The 16,973-nt window shown below is 43.9% G+C and overlaps 1 protein-coding gene across 6 annotated transcripts in view; it reads right to left on the bottom strand.

The window, feature by feature from the left end:
* Positions 1-16,973, bottom strand: part of L1CAM (L1 cell adhesion molecule) — a 284,550-nt gene that overhangs the window by 238,678 nt on the left and 28,899 nt on the right. The gene's annotated exons all lie outside the window — the stretch shown is intronic.

The following is a 16,973-nucleotide window of genomic DNA, read 5'->3' on the forward strand; positions in this document are numbered from 1 at the left end:
AAGCACGTGCACTGTGGCGTGCCGAGTCACTGATGGGGACTAATGCCTGACTCCGACTCTGCCCTACCTACACCTAAGCCAGGGCGCTAGCAGGCTAGGCTGCACAACACATGTGTACAAAGAGTAGGGGTTTCATAATGAGTCAGTCACCAGAGACATTCATACGTGCATACATCACTCACTCCTCATGGTCTGAAAATACAGAGTATCCTAGCGCATGGCCGCTCGGCCATGCGAACCTTTTATAGCCGCGAGCGTCCGGGACCTTCCTGGCTTCTCGGATGGGCCAATCCGAACAGGAGCAGGACCTGAGCACGTGACCTTCGATCTCCAATGGGAGATCACTCCACTGGCATGCTCAGTGGCCCGACATGAGGACTTAGTCCCTGGAGAATCTCGCTGCTGAGCAGCCTGCATTGCCATAGCTGTGCCAGAGGTGGCAGCAGCAAGCAAACCCACGGAGGTGGTCTGGGCAGAGTGCCGGGACCGACGAGTTTGCTGAGCAACCTCCTCTGCGGCTGGGGAGGAATGGGAGACAGCTGGGAGCAGGGCTTGGGATTCCCGCTGTGCAGCAACAGGTACCCGACGCCTAACAGTCCCTGATGTAAGTAAAGAGACAAAGGATAGCGATATCTGGAGTAGAGTAAGGACAGTGACCTAAGGACAGAGTCATGCAATGGAGACAGTTACTGGGACAGGTGGCTCTGAGTATACAACTGAGAGAGGTATTGGGTCAGGACAGAACAGAAAACATGAGACGAAGAGAGAGTGCCACAGACAGGAGATCCAAGGCGTCAGCAAGCAAAGAACCTAAGTAACGGCCATAGTGGCAAGCTAACTCCACTAAGGGAAAAAAGATTTTGAACCCTAGGATGAAGCACAGGACTCTCCCTTACTGGGCTGTAGTAGTGTGCTAGGTGGTGGTGAGGACAGAGGAACCAGAGGCAGGAACAAGTGAATTTGGAAGAAGTAGAGAGAACATGTGTGAAGATGCTCCGTGTTGTAAAGGAAACATTCATGAAGTAGTGCCCTCGCTATCTATAGCTCCCACCAAGATGCTGCTAAGTAAAAGACAGTTTATTTTCGTGTGGTGGTCTCCCTCACTGAACTGTCCGACGTAAGATCCTGTTCATCCAAAGTCCCCGGCATCACGCAGCCTGAAAGGGCATAACACCCCATAGACGAAGCCCACACAACCGGCCACGACCCCATCTTCATGTGGCATGCAGGGGCGTAAGAGAGGAGTACTTCCCCACAACTCCTGCCACGGTCACGTTACACATACACATTATATTATAAAACCTAGTGGAAAGCGGTGGCTCTAAAGTCACCTCCAGATGAGGATGTCTTCAGCTGCAGTGTCAGAGCCAGGGTTCAATAATACTCCGCTGGACCTGGCCAACTTTGCCATTTCGTGTTGCGAAATAACATCTATAGATCGAAAAAAGATTATTGATCACAGTTGATTATAAAAAAAACGACTTGTGTCCATGTCTATAACCCCTACTTCTAACATCCACCCAAAAGGTTCCCAAAAAACAAATGGGTTCCATCATGGATGGATGGTAATAACAGACTCAATCTCCAATGAAAAGATGAACCAAGAAGGTTATTAGCACAACCTCGATTGACAGAGGTGAGCTCAATTTTTGGAGGTCCTAAAGAATGGGAAGAGCGAGGCACGTGGACCACATCTCCAATTGCGTCTGCATGGGTTGGGGCATCGACAGATGTGGGTCCCGGATGGAACAACGCTCATTCTTGCTTCCATTTAGACAAAATCTGTTTACAAATAGAAATGTTTTTTCTCTTTCGGTAACTAGAACATTCTTCTCCTCCGAGTTCCGCGGGTTAAGTGCAGCTATCAAACTTCTTTATTGTTAAAATCAATGTCTGACATCAGCAAGAGATCTTTTTATTTTACCGTTGGCCTGGATCTAGATGACTCATCACTTGTACCGCTCAAAACTCTTCACCAAAACTTTCTTTTCTGCAGGCTCGGCTAAAAGAACGAGATGAAATGTTTACCCAACATTATAAATAATAGACATGGATGAGGCCTCAGACAAGAACAGGAGACACAACCCAAGGTCCAATGTTGCTGAAAGGCGAAACGTCAAGCTGGAGAGGATTCTGCATATTTTGTATTTATTTGACATTTTCCAAAAACAAAAACAAAACGATCCAGGGACCATATGTGGACACACAAGCGCTAGATCAGTCTTATTTTACTATGAACCTCATCCAGGGTTCTCCTGTGTAGATTTGGGGGCAGTTTACTCAAAAATAAAAGTTTTTTAAAACCAGAACATGACGTCTACAAACAGCTTTATTGTGATTTTTTTTCAGACTGATCTGTTATTGCAGCACAAGAATAAGCTGCAATACCGGGCACAACTCACTATCAAGAGTGGCGCTGTTTCTATAAAAAAAATCTTTTATCTAAGCATCTTTACGGTGATAAAATATATATTTAATCCCCTGCACTGAAATTAAAAAGGCATTGAGAGATCCATAAAACAAAGTAGCAAACTTTAGCTGGAGATTTGTAACAAGGGCTGATCTGTCTGATGGCTTCGCATGTTTGCTGCAGCCTGTGTTTCTTGCTCTTTCTCCAAAATAATACAAATGATTTTCTTCCCTTGCAATGACAGGGAACACGCTGTGCTTGTCTGCGCAATTTATGGGCACAACACCGGCAGATACTCCGCTCTTATGATAATTCAGGCTGCGGGTTCTCCAGAGCTGGAGGCGTTAAACTCTGCACAATGTTAGAGAGACATTTACAATTGTAACATCATAACAAAGAATTATCTACAAGTCTCACAATACATCTTTCTAATGAAACCTCCGGCATTAAAGCTGTTAATAAAAGGCGCAAATCCAGAATTATGTGCTCATATTATTAAAGGAACACTCCGGGCAAAATGTATATAGCCTGGTACATGTAGTGCTGGCCCTGAGGGCGGCCATGACATACACAAAATACAAGGTGACTGTCTTTCTTTCTCTCTTTCAATTTTCGTTCTCTCTTTCATTCTTTTCTCTCTTTATTTTCTTTGTTTCTCTCTTTTTCTTTCCTCCTTTTCTTTCTTTTTTTCTTTCTTTCTTTGCTTTTCTTTCCTCATTTTCTTTCCTTTTCTTTCTTCCTTTTCTTTTCTTTCCTAACTTTCTTACTCATTCTTTCTTTCTCCTTTTCCTTTCTCCCTTCCTTTCTTTCTTTCTCTCTTTCTTTCCTCTTTTTCTTTTTTTTTTCTTTTTTTCTCTCTTTTTTCTTTCTTTCTTTCTTTCTTTCTTTCTTTTTTATTCTTTTTTCCTCTCTTTCATTCCTTTCTTAAACCACACTACCTCTGCATGAGTATTAGTAGAGTTGTACAATGAGCATGTAATGACTGCAGGGGGTCTGACCACTGAGTCCCCTACCAATTATGAGAATGTTGTTGCAGTATCCCTGGTGTAAATGAAGCCTTTGCCCCCATATGTGATCGCCGTTCCATTCACTTCTTCATATATATAGGTGTGGTAGTGAGCATGTGCAATCACCACTCTTATAGACAGTCACTGGAGTGGTGGTCACACATGCGCACTTCTGCCACCTCCACAGGACTCCTGTATCTGTAATCAGTGGAGGTCCTAGTGGACAGACCCCCGTAGACCATACACTTATGATCTATCTTGTGGATTTGTGATAAATATTGGACGGATAACCCCTTTGAAGAGGATCTGTCACTTGTCACAAGTGTGTAATGTTTTTACCTTGTGTAAATGCCGCTGTTCTCCTGAATCCGGTGATGTTTTTCTTGTGTTCCTCCTCCACTCCGTTCCTGAGATACGACCGTTTCTCTACAATATATACTGTAATTCGAAGTCCTTATATCCCAGTGGGTATGTTGAACAGTTAAGGGCCATGCCCACTTGACTAACATGACTATATTTATGTACAAGAAGATCGACCATATCTCAAGAACAGGGAGATGCAGGAAGAAAAGAAAAACATCACCTGCAAATAAAATGTACAAAGATCAATCCCATCATTTGTGACCAGATCTGACGACAATCAAATGGGAACGAGTGGAGCCAATAGTCAAGTTTTTGAGTGGGTCAAGGGGCAGAGGAATATGGCCGCTATGAGAGACGTTCTCTGTGTGTTTCTGTTCGTATTTGCTACTTGTTGCATTATTTACGTATTTCATATACATATATTTCAGAGATTTATTTTCTATCATTTTTTTAAATTTATTGGGATTTATTTACATTATTTTATATTATTATGATTACATTATATTATTTTAGGGAGGTAATTTTGATTTGTAATTTTCTTGAATGCCAAAAAAACCCATAATAAAACATAAAACCAGATTGCCAAGATAAGCAATGAAATAACAACTACATGAAATGAATCTCTAATGGTGGCTCAGCGCACGTTCAGACCTGGAACAAGCCGCAGTTTTCTCGGTACGGTGCACAGACACCGGCTGAAGTATGGCTTTGATGCAGTAGAGTCGTGTCCGGTGTAAAGAGGCCGCGGGACTCTGCATGGTAACGAGGGAAATTATACCAAAAAGCTCATTTTCTCTCTCTGGTCTACAGACAATCTGTGCCCGGCGCTGCCATGTGTCTGTGCCCATCCTATGCACAATCACGGCTCTGTGCCAGTGCTAACGTGTATCTCATACTGGGGTCTCACTCTGTCCTACCTGTGCCCAGCCTGACGTTAGCATTAGACAAAGATGGACCCATGGGGTTTGGGGCCGCATGGCAAACTATGGAAACCTGCTCTGTGCTTTATAAGCCAAGGGTAAGGCTGACATTGGCACCCAGAAGTCAACGTACACCTGGTGCCAGCTGGGAAATAACATAAAAAATGAATTGATGCCAAGCATATTTTGTACAAACCACAGCACCTGTGAATATGGTGGTCACACACCAACAGTGCTGAGCTCAATAGTTTAATCTAGTGTCTACAGTGCCAACCTCATTTTTTTACTTTGGTACCAATAGTGCCGGCTCTTTAGTATATTACACTGAGAATAGTGCCAATCCTCTTTGTTCATTGTTGTGCCAATATATGTGCCAGCTGCCCATCTGAGAGTTAGAAGAAATTTACAAAGTGATGGGCGTCATCTATGGAAAGGTACCCGCTTCACCTTATGGATGGGCACCATCTATGGAGAGGTACGAGCTTCACCTTGTGGATGGACACAATTAATAGAGAGGTACACGCTTCACCTTGTGTATGGGCACGTCTATAGAAAGCTACATGCTTCACCTTGTGGATGGGCACCATCTTTCGAGAGCTACAAGCTTCACCTTGTGGATGGTGTACCATCTAAGGAGAGGTACAAGTTGTACCTTGTGCATGGACACATCTATGGAGAGATACAGCTTCACCTTGTGGATGGGCACCATCTATGGAGAGATACAAGCTTCACCTTGTGGATGGTGAACCATCTAAGGAGAGGTACAAGCTTCACCTTGTGTATGGACACCATCTATGGAGAGATACAAGCTTCACCTTGTGGATGGGCACCATCTATGGAGAGATACAAGCTTCACCTTGTGGATGGGCACCATCTATGGAAAGGTACATGCTTCACCTTGTGGATGGGCACCATCTATCGAGAGCTACAAGCTTCACCTTGTGTATGGGCACCATCTATGGAGAGGTACAAGCTTCACCTTGTGGATGGTGCACAATCTATGGAGAGGTACAAGCTTCACTTTGTCGATGGTAACCATCAATTGAGAGGTCCAAGCATCACCTTATGGATGTGCGCCACCTATGGAGAGCTACATGCTTCACCTTGTGGATGGGCACCATCTATGGAGAGATATAAGTGTCACCTTGTGGATGGTGCACCATATATGGAGAAGTACAAGCTTCACGTTGTGGATGGTGCACCGTCTATGGAGAGGTACAAGCTTCACCTTGGGGATGGTACACCATCTATGGAGAGGTACAAGCTTCACATTGTGGATGGCACCATTTATAGAGAGGTACAAGCTTCACCTTGTGGATTGTGCACCATCTATGGAGAGGTACACGTTTCACCTTGTGAATGGGCACCATCTATGGAGAGGTACACGTTTCACCCTTTTAGATGGGCACCATCTATGGAGAGGTACATACTTCACCTTGTGAATGGGCACCATCTATGGAGAGAAACAGACTTCACCATGTGGATGGGCACCATCTATTGAGAGCTACACGCTTCACTTTGTGGATAGGCACCATCTATGGAGAGGAACAAACTTTACCTTGTGGATGGTGATCCATCTATGAAGAGGTACAAGCCTCGCATTGTGGACGGTGCACCATTGCAGGCTTGGGTTAGACATTTGGATAGAGGGGGTATATGCCATCAAATGCCATCATGATTGCCACTGTTTACTTTTGCTAAGACAAAGTGTTCACCAAGACTTGGCAATGACGGCCTCAGTGGGCCACTGCCATATATTCTTCCTACAAGTAGCTACTTTTTGAATAATAGAGTCAACATTTCATGAATTCATATGGGCATGGCTTAGGAAACTGCAACTCATAAGGTTTTTGGATGATTTGAGGAAGTTTCTCAATTGGGTTTCCAGGTGCTAAGACCTCTAGGAAACTGCTGAGGAAAGCTGGCAGCAAGTATTCAATTCCCCTGCAAAGGATACATTACACAGAATACAAATACCATGCTTGGAAATGCCAGGTCCTCCAAAGTGAGAGACACTTTTTGTACTTCTTTTTACTTTAGATAACGATCCTGAAGAAGAGATCAGACAATCAGTTTCTCCCCATACTGTTCATTGCCCCTTAAAGGGAATGTTACTCCCTTTAGAACAAGAGAAGCATGGAGCGAAATAGGAATGAGTCCTTATCGGTAGCATAATGTGGAGATTTACAGGGGTCAGAAGACCACATTATCTGCTCTGTCCATGACTATTGAACGCCTGCTGGGCAGTTTTAATACCGCCCAACTGTAATGAATTATGCATATAGTATCTGTTTTTTTTCTGCTGAACGAGCCCGTTGCCCATCACCAGTGCTGGACAGGAAAAATAAGAAAAAAAGATTGTTCCTGTTTTCTTCTAAGTACAGTATATAAGTGTATAAGTCATGTACTGATGAACAAATGGACATTATAGCCCACGAAGATGTAGCAGAGTTTAGTGTGTTAGTGCTCATGAACCGAACTTTTGTGAGTTGTGACAAATTGCAAACTTAGTTGGGAAACTTTTCTTTGCCGCATCTGTTTTTTACAAATATAGAAAATCTATATAAAAAGCACGAAGTCTGGAGCAACATATGGCGCCCCTGCTGCATCCAGACACACGGAGCTTAGAATAACATCTTCCATATCCCATGCAGGGGGGACGTATTATTGGTGCATCCACCGGCACTGGGGCCGAAGAGGTAACGGGGCCACATCCACCTCCAAAGCAGGTGGAATTGTGCTTTATGATGAGGTATTGCGCTGCAGGGGGCCCATATATTGTTCTTGTACAGAGGTCCCTTCTGTCTGTGTCCGCCATAGATCCTGAACATGAAGGGTATGTCACCGGTAGATCATCGTTGCGCATTACTCTGTGGATGTCATCACATAAGGGGGATGCAATTAGCAATATTGCATGCAGACCGAGAGTTCGGGGGGCCGACTTCACTCCATTCATCACTGATTATTTATGAGGCTTTTCACGTCATTATTGATCTACGCAGCTTTAAAGGAGAAAATGCAGCTGAGATTGGATTGAGGGGCACAAGGGCAGGTCTGGAATATCTTGACAAACATAATCAATGGCTGTTGTGAAGAAACGAGTTTACCGTTATTGGAAGGACACTGGTGTTAATTATCTGAATTCTATCATTAAAAATGGAGGCTGCCATGCCGACCATTCAAAGAGTGCCCATAGTGGTTAAAGTACTGTGTGATGGAATATGTCCGAAATTAGCAACAACGCACCTAGGTATCGCGTCATACAAACGTATCATCTGGAAGTGACCTAACGTTTAACACAGGTTTTAGATTTTTACACAGTTTAAAACACAAGATCCACCAATCACAATGAGTGATTTTACAGCTCACCTCCTCCTCTTGTACAATGACAAATAAGACCTCTATATACAGGACAAGAAAAAGAGCAAAGAGGTATGCATACACAGGGATCACCATAATAATATCAAAAAATTGTTGTATTGATTACATGCAAAAAATAAATGTAGTCATAGTCTGGCCACATACAATGCTCAATGTACACATGTGATCAAAATTGTTGGTACCCCTCGTTTAATGACATAAAAACCCACAATGGTCACAGAAATAACTTGAATCTGACAAAAGTAATAATAAATCAAAAATCTAAGAAAATGACCAAATGAAAGTCAGACATTGCTTTTCAACCATGCTTCCACAGAATTAAAAAAAAAATAAAACTCATGAAATAGGCCTGGACAGAAATGATGATACCCTTAACTTAATGTTTTGTTGCCCAACCTTCCGAGGCAATCACTGCAATCGGGAGACTTCTGCACCTCTTGACAGGTATTTTGGCCCACTCCTAAAGTGCAAGCTGCTCCAGTTGTCTCGTGTTTGAAGGTTGCCTTTTCCAGACGCCATGTTTCAGCTATTTCCAAAGCTGCTCAATAGGATTTAGGTCAGGGCTCATAGAAGGCCACTTCAAAATAGTTCAGTGTTTTCCTCTTAGCGATTGTTGGGTGTTTTTAGCTGTGTGTTTTGGGTCATTATCCTGTTGCAAGACCCATGAACTGAGACTGAAACCAAACTTTCTGACACTGGGCAGCACATTTCTCTCTAAAATCCCTTGATAGTCTTGAAATTTCATTGTACTCTGCACAGATTCTAGACACCCTCTGCCAGATGCAGTGAAGCAGCCCCAGAACATAACAGAGCCTCCTTCATGTTTCACAGTAGGGACAGTGTTCTTTTCTTGATATGCTTCATTTTTCTGTCTGTGAACATAGAGCTGATGTGCCTTGCCAAAAAGTTCCATTTTTGTCTCATCTGTCCATAGGACATTCTCCCAGAATCTTTGTGGCTTGTCAACATGTAGTTTGGCAAATTCCAGTCTGGCTTTTTATGATTTTTTTTTAACAAAGGTGTCCTCCTTGGTCGCCTCCCATGAAGTCCACTTTGGCACACACAACGACGGATGGTGCGATCTGACAATGATGTTCCTTGAGCTTGAAGTTCACCTTTAATCTGTTTACAAGTTTTTCTGGGCTCTTTTGTTACCATTCGTATTATCCCTCTCTTTGATTTGTCATCAATTTTCCTCCTGCGGCCACATCCAGGGAGGTTGGCTACAGTCCCGTGGAGCTTACATTTCTGAATAATATGTGCAAGTGTAGTCACAGGAACAACAAGCTGCTTGGAGATGGTCTTATAACTTTTAAATTTAACATGTTTGTCTATAATTTTCTTTCTAATCTCCTGAGTCAACTCTTTCCTTCGCTTCCTCTGGTCCATGTTGAGTGTGATACTCACCATGTCACCAAACAGCACAGTGAGGATCTGTAGCCCTCTATACAAGCCCACTCACTGATTCCAAAATCGTAGACACCTGTGATGCTAATTAGTGGACACACCTTGATTTAGCATGTCCCTTTTGTCACATTATTTTCAGGAGTACAATCATTTCTGTCCAGGACTATTTCATGAGTTTCATTTTTTTTAAATTCTGTGGAAGCATGGTTGAAAACCAATGTCTGACTTTCATTTGTTCATTTTCATAGATTTTTGATTTATTATTACTTTTGTCAGATTCAAGTTATTTCTGTGACCATTGTGGGTTTTTCTGTCATTAAACGAGGGGTACCAACAATTTTGACCACGTGTGTATACCTACGTAAGAGGCAGCATGTATACTTATCACTGTATCATAATAATAATAATAATAATAATAATAATAATCAGCCCCTATTATTATGGAGTGATAAGTATACATGCTGCCTCTTGTGTTGGTATAAACTAAACTTTCCAACTCACTCTCCACTGGGATGGTCTTTGATGTCCTTTCTCATTCTCGGGTTCTCTACCAGAGGCCTGGGAGTTTGAGGGTTCTGCGCAGGATCTTAGTTGTTCCCAGCATTGCTCTTTTCTGGACAGAGAGCTCAGACGTTGCTCCTGGGATCTGTTGTAGCCATTCTTCCAACTTAGGGGGTCACTAAGTATATATTATTTTCTTGAGCAATATACTAAAAACAAGGAAACCATCAGCAAGCAGGATAAGTGACTAATCACATTTTCACTTATTTTGTTTTATGGGTTTCTCTAATTCCTTAATGACATGGCATTATTCTATACTCAAGCCAGGGAATAAATAGAGATAACAGAGCGAACAGACCTGTTAACAGCAACTTGTTGGCAGTTTCCATGTAGACAGATGTTTCTGTACAACACACAGTAAAACAAGCTGGTGAATAGACCTTCTGGGAGTCTGGATGTGGAGTTAATAGTCCCCACAGTTGTTTGTGACCAGCCCAGAGCCATTCTTGGAACAAGGCAAAGAACGGAAGATAAAGCGCCGAGAACTGAAAGGCCAAGTGGAGTAAGGAAGAAAGAAATAAAGAAATAGCAAAATCAAAGAGCAACTTCAGGCAAACAAAAGACAGACTGTGCGGAACAAGGAGCCAGAACACTGAGCCTCCAGTGCAAGCGGAGAGGAAGAAGCGGGGGCCATTCATTACACCAAATGCCGCCCAGGAATCGCAAAGAAAACCGCACTGACAACGGGCACAGAGAGGACTAAGGAGCAAAGACCTCAGAGGTAGACAACATGGAGAAAAGAGCGGAAGAAAAACGGCAAAAATAATAAGAATGCAGCTACCCAGCCATTATATCTATCGATCTATCCACCTATGTACTATCTATTTATTTATACTTTTACAATCTTTCCATCTATTTTCTATTAATTCACCTCATCTATCTCCTTTTATCTATCTATTCTCTATCTAGCTATTATCTATCTATCAATTATCTATCTATCTATAACCGATCTAGTTGTTATCTATCAATCTATTATCTATCTATCTATTATCTAGCTATCTAATCTATCCATCAACTATTTTATCTATTATCTATCTAGCTATCTAATATCTATTTTATATCGATCGATCTATCTGTCTATTATTTATCTTTCTATCTATTATCTATCATCTATCTATTATCTATGTATTATCCATCTATCTATCTATCTATCTATCTATCTATTATCTATCTATCTATCATCTATCTATTATCTATCTATCATCTATCTATCTATCATCTATCTATTATCTATCTATTATCTATCTATCTATCTATCTATCATCTATCTATCTATTATCTATCTATTATCCATCTATCTATCTATGTATTATCTATCATCTATCCTCTATCTATTATTTATGTTTTATTTATAAACACTGCTCAAAAAAATAAAGAGAACACAAGCAACTAGAGTTGAGCGATACCGTCCGATACTTCAAAGTATCGTATCGGATGGTATCGGCCGATCTTTAAAAAAAGTATCGGTATCGCCGATTCCGATACCGGAAGTCCCATTCAAGTCTATGGGACTTCCGGTATCGGAATAAGAAAAACCCTTTCCTGCCCTTGTACAGCCTCTCTGGGGTCTGTACGGGCCTTTCGGGGGGCTGTGCCGGCCTGCCAGGGGGTCTGTGCAGGCTCTGGTGGTCTGTGCCGGCCTGCCGGGGGGCTGTGCCGGCCTGCCGGGGGGCTGTGCAGGCTCCGGGGGGCTGTGCCGGCCTGCCGGGGGGCTGTGCCGGCCCGCCGGGGGGCTGTGCAGGCTCCGGGGGGCTGTGCCGGCCTGCCGGGGGGCTGTGCAGGCTCCGGGGGGCTGTGCCGGCCTGCCGGGGGGCTGTGCCGGCCTGCCGGGGGGCTGTGCAGGCTCCGGGGGGCTGTGCCGGCCTGCCGGGGGGCTGTGCCGGCCTGCCGGGGGGCTGTGCAGGCTCCGGGGGGCTGTGCCGGCCTGCCGGGGGGCTGTGCCGGCCTGCCGTGGTCTGTGCAGGCTTCGGGGGTCTGTGCAGGCATCGTCCGATGGGACTACAAGTCCCATCGGGCGATGCCTGCTACCATGACAGTGATTGACACATTAGCCAATGATGGGACAGTAGTAGTCCCATCATCCGGCTAATGTGTTAAATGTAAAAAAAAAAAAAAAAAAATATTACATGCTACATACATACAACATGCATACTACATACATGCTACATTCATACTACATACTACATACATGCTACATTCATACTACATAAATACTACATGCAACATACATACTACATATATACTACATACATACTACATATATACTACATGCATGCTACATACATACTACATGCTACATACTACATACATACTACATGCATGCTATATACTACATGCATGCTACATACATACTACATATATACTACATGCATGCTACATACATACTACATGCTACATACATACCACATATATACTACATGCATGCTACATACATACTACATGCTACATACTACATACATACTACATGCATGCTACATACATACTACATGCTACATACATACTACATACATACTACATGCATGCTACATACATACATACATACTACATACATACTACATATATACTACATGCATGCTACATACATACTGCATGCTACATACATACCACATATATACTACATACATACAATACATTCATACAATACATACATAGACATACAGTACATATAACATAGAGTAACATACTTACCAACACTTGTCACATTGTTCCCCGAAGCCATTGTCGTCTACGGAATAAATATTAACATAACAAACCACAAAAATACTCACCCACGATCCGAAGCAGTCCACGAGTGTGTCCCACGACGATCTTGGGTAGAGAACTGCAGCATCAGATGATGCTGCCGTTCTCTACGGGCTGCAGGAATCCAATGACGGAAGGTAGGTATCCTTCCGCACTGTATTCCTCCGCCACTTAAAAAAAAAAAGTCCCTAGTCTCACTTTATGCCATTGCTGCGTGGGAAATTCCCACACAGCAATGGCATAAAGTGAGACTAGGGACTTTTTTTTTTTTTAAGTGGCGGAGGAATACAGTGCGGAAGGATACCTACCTTCCGTCATTGGATTCCTGCAGCCCGTAGAGAACGGCAGCATCATCTGATGCTGCCGTTCTCTACCCAAGATCGTCGTGGGACACACTCGTGGACTGCTTCGGATCGTGGGTGAGTATTTTTGTGGTTTGTTATGTTAATATTTATTCCGTAGACGACAATGGCTTCGGGGAACAATGTGACAAGTATTGGTAAGTATGTTACTCTATGTTATATGTACTGTATGTCTATGTATGTATTGTATGAATGTATTGTATGTATGTAGTATATATGTGGTATGTATGTAGTATGTATGTAGTATGTATGTAGCATGCAGTATGTATGTAGCATGCATGTAGTATATATGTAGTATGTATGTAGCATGCATGTAGTATATATGTAGTATGTATGTAGCATGTATGTATGTGGTATGTATGTAGCATGTAGTATGTATGTGGTATGTATGTAGCATGTAGTATGTATGTAGCATGCATGTAGTATATATGTAGTATGTATGTAGCATGTAGTATGTATGTAGCATGCATGTAGTATGTAGCATGCATGTAGTATATATGTAGTATGTATGTAGCATGCATGTAGTATATATGTAGTATGTATGTAGCATGTAGTATGTATGTAGCATGCATGTAGTATGTATGTAGCATGCATGTAGTATGTATGTAGTATGTATGTAGCATGCATGTAGTATGTAGCATGCATGTAGTATATATGTAGTATGTATGTAGCATGCATGTAGTATATATGTAGTATGTATGTATGTAGCATGTAGTATGTATGTAGCATGCATGTAGTATATATGTAGTATGTAGTATGTATGTGGTATGTATGTAGCATGCAGTATGTATGTAGCATGTATGTAGTATATATGTAGTATGTATGTAGCATGTAGTATGTATGTAGCATGCATGTAGTATGTATGTAGTATGTATGTAGCATGCAGTATGTATGTAGCATGTAGTATGTATGTAGCATGCATGTAGTATGTATGTAGTATTATTTTTTTTTTTTTTTTTTTAACATTTAACACATTAGCCGGATGATGGGACTACTACTGTCCCATCATTGGCTAATGTGTCAATCACTGTCATGGTAGCAGGCATCGCCCGATGGGACTTGTAGTCCCATCGGACGATGCCTGCACAGACCCCCGAAGCCTGCACAGACCACCGGCAGGCCGGCACAGCCCCCCGGCAGGCCGGCACAGCCCCCCGAAGCCTGCACAGACCACCGGCAGGCCGGCACAGCCCCCCGGCAGGCCGGCACAGCCCCCCGGAGCCTGCACAGACCACCGGCAGGCCGGCACAGCCCCCCGGCAGGCCGGCACAGCCCCCCGGAGCCTGCACAGCCCCCCGGCAGGCCGGCACAGCCCCCCGGCAGGCCGGCACAGCCCCCCGGCAGGCCGGCACAGACCCCCACAGGGTGCACAGACCACCGGCAGGCCGGCACAGCCCCCCGGCAGGCCGGTACAGACCCCGGGCAGTCCACACAGCCCCCCCGGCAGGCCGGCACAGCCCCCCGGCAGGCCGGCAGAGACCCCCGGAAGGCCCGAAATGACGGCGCATCATGATGCGCACACACCGCGCATCATGATGACGTCAGGCCGTCAATCAACTTTGAACTTCCGATTCCGATGCCGAATTCCGATATTGAAAAAATATCGGAAGTCGGTATCGGAATTCCGATACAGCAAGTATCGGCCGATACCCGATACTTGCGGTATCGGAATGCTCAACACTACAAGCAACACAATGTAACTCCAAGCCAATCACACTTCTTTGAAATAAACCTGTCCAGTTATGAGGCAACACTGATTGTGAATCAGTTTCTCCTGCTGTTGTGGAAATGGAACAGACAACAGGTAGAAATCAATGGTGTATCGCCAATGGCGGCAGGCCACGCGACTGCTATGGGCCCCCAAGGCCTAAGGGGGCCCGCCGGAGTCGGACCGTATCGGCTGTGCCAGGGACGGACATACCGCATGTGCAGCTGATGTGGCTGCACCGGGGCCCAGAGGCTCCGGGGGGCCCCCTGCAGGGCGGATAATAATGAGGGCAAACTGGCCTGTTTATAAGGCCCCGAAGCTCCAGGGGGCCCCTGGCCACATTGCCCTCATATGCTGAAGGCAGGGAGAGATCTCTGCAGCTCCGCTGCCTACAAGAGAAAATGGCAGTGGAGCTGCAGCGATCCGTACTGCTTCCTGCCTGCGCTTCCTGTCTCACACATCAGTCAGAAGCGCAGCTCGATGACATCAGCATTCAGCGCCGCGGCTGCTGTGCCAGTGAGAGGAAGCTGCCAGGGGCGGTAATACTGTGGCTGTGGGAGAGCGTATGGAGAGGTGCTTTCTGCTGTGTGTGTGTATGTACGTGTGTGTGTGCATGTAGGGATAAGTGGCGGTGTGTGTGTGTATGTGCATGTGTGCGTAGCGCTGCGGGGGAACATGCAGCGAGGTGAATGGTGCTGAGAGTGTATGTGTGTGTAGGTGGGGAGGGCAATGTTGGGGGTGATGGGGGAGAAGGCAATGATGGGGTGGTGGGGGAGAAAGCAATGATGGGGGTGGTGGAATTGACAATGATGGGGTTTATGTTTTATTGTTCTCAACGCATTCCACTAAGTAATGAATAAAGATTTGCAACTGGAATATTTCATTCAGTAATATCTAGGATGTGGGATTTTAGTGTTACCTTTATTTTTTTGAGCAGTGTATCTATCTGTCTATCTATCTATCTATCTATCATCTATCTATCTATCTATCTATCTATCATCTATTTACAATCCCTTCTTTTAGGACTTATTACTAATGACCACTTCTCATTGTATTTCATTTTGGATGATCTCATAATCTTTTATTTCACTTTTCAGAAATATTTTTAAAAAATCCATGTAGATTACAATTTTGTGACTCAACGATGATCGGAAATATCTGGAAATGTCTTCCCCTCCCCCCCCAGTCAGCCCTTACTGCTCATCAACCCCCAAGTCCTCTGCTGTCATCATCCGGGAACTGACTTCATCCCTCCTTATACAGTCCTGTCCCCTTTGTCTAAATATCTGTCAATTTTCCGCCTTATCTTAACATGTTCATGAAACAGGATGAGGAGAGGTAACCTTAGATAGTCCCAACCAGTCACCCTAGTAACATTCCCAATGGTCCAGCTGCTGGGGCCCCATCCTCAGGGGCAGCCAGAGATAAATTCTGCTTGGATGCCCTCATCATCATAAGCCACGTAATGGTCACAAAAAGCAAATAAAAAGCAATAATTTGGTTGTCTGCCTAGATCTGCTGGGGTCTACGGTGACTTTATCTAGAATTATCCTCCTACATTAGATTACTATAATAATATAATTCTTTTCTTCTATGTCCCTGAGGCTTCCATCTGCTCCCGAAATTACTCGAGAGCTGGCCTGGTGTCCCTCTCGCCCCTCCTTCCATTAACATTCCCTCTGTTACACCAGCAGAGTCTCAATGGTCCAGTCTTCTAGAAAGGACGAGCGAGCACGCTCCACTGGCTGCAATCTGTGTCGTCCGCGGACTTCGCTGTTTACAGCCCCGTAATCAAAAACAATGAGCAAAAGATGGAAAAGAAAATGCAATCAATCAGAAATCATTTATTGAGATGTAAACCCCTAAAAAGGTCCGGCTTGATGTGAATGCCTTTTTTTTGTATTTTTATCTTTGCAATGTGTTGCCCCTCTCTTATTCAACTCGGAAATGTATGAATAAATTGACCATTGGGTGTTTCCATTGTCAATAGGGGGTGACACTTTTCGGCAGAATTTGGGAGGATTTACGTCACTGAATAGTCAGTTTAATAATGCAATTCCAGGAGGAACAGCAGAGGGTTGACACAATGTTAGGAAAAGATACCCCAGGATT

The sequence above is a fragment of the Dendrobates tinctorius genome, unplaced genomic scaffold (assembly GCF_039654945.1).
Source record: "Dendrobates tinctorius isolate UK_male_01 unplaced genomic scaffold, ASM3965494v1 ptg000120l, whole genome shotgun sequence".
NCBI classification, from domain to species: Eukaryota; Metazoa; Chordata; class Amphibia; order Anura; family Dendrobatidae; genus Dendrobates; species Dendrobates tinctorius.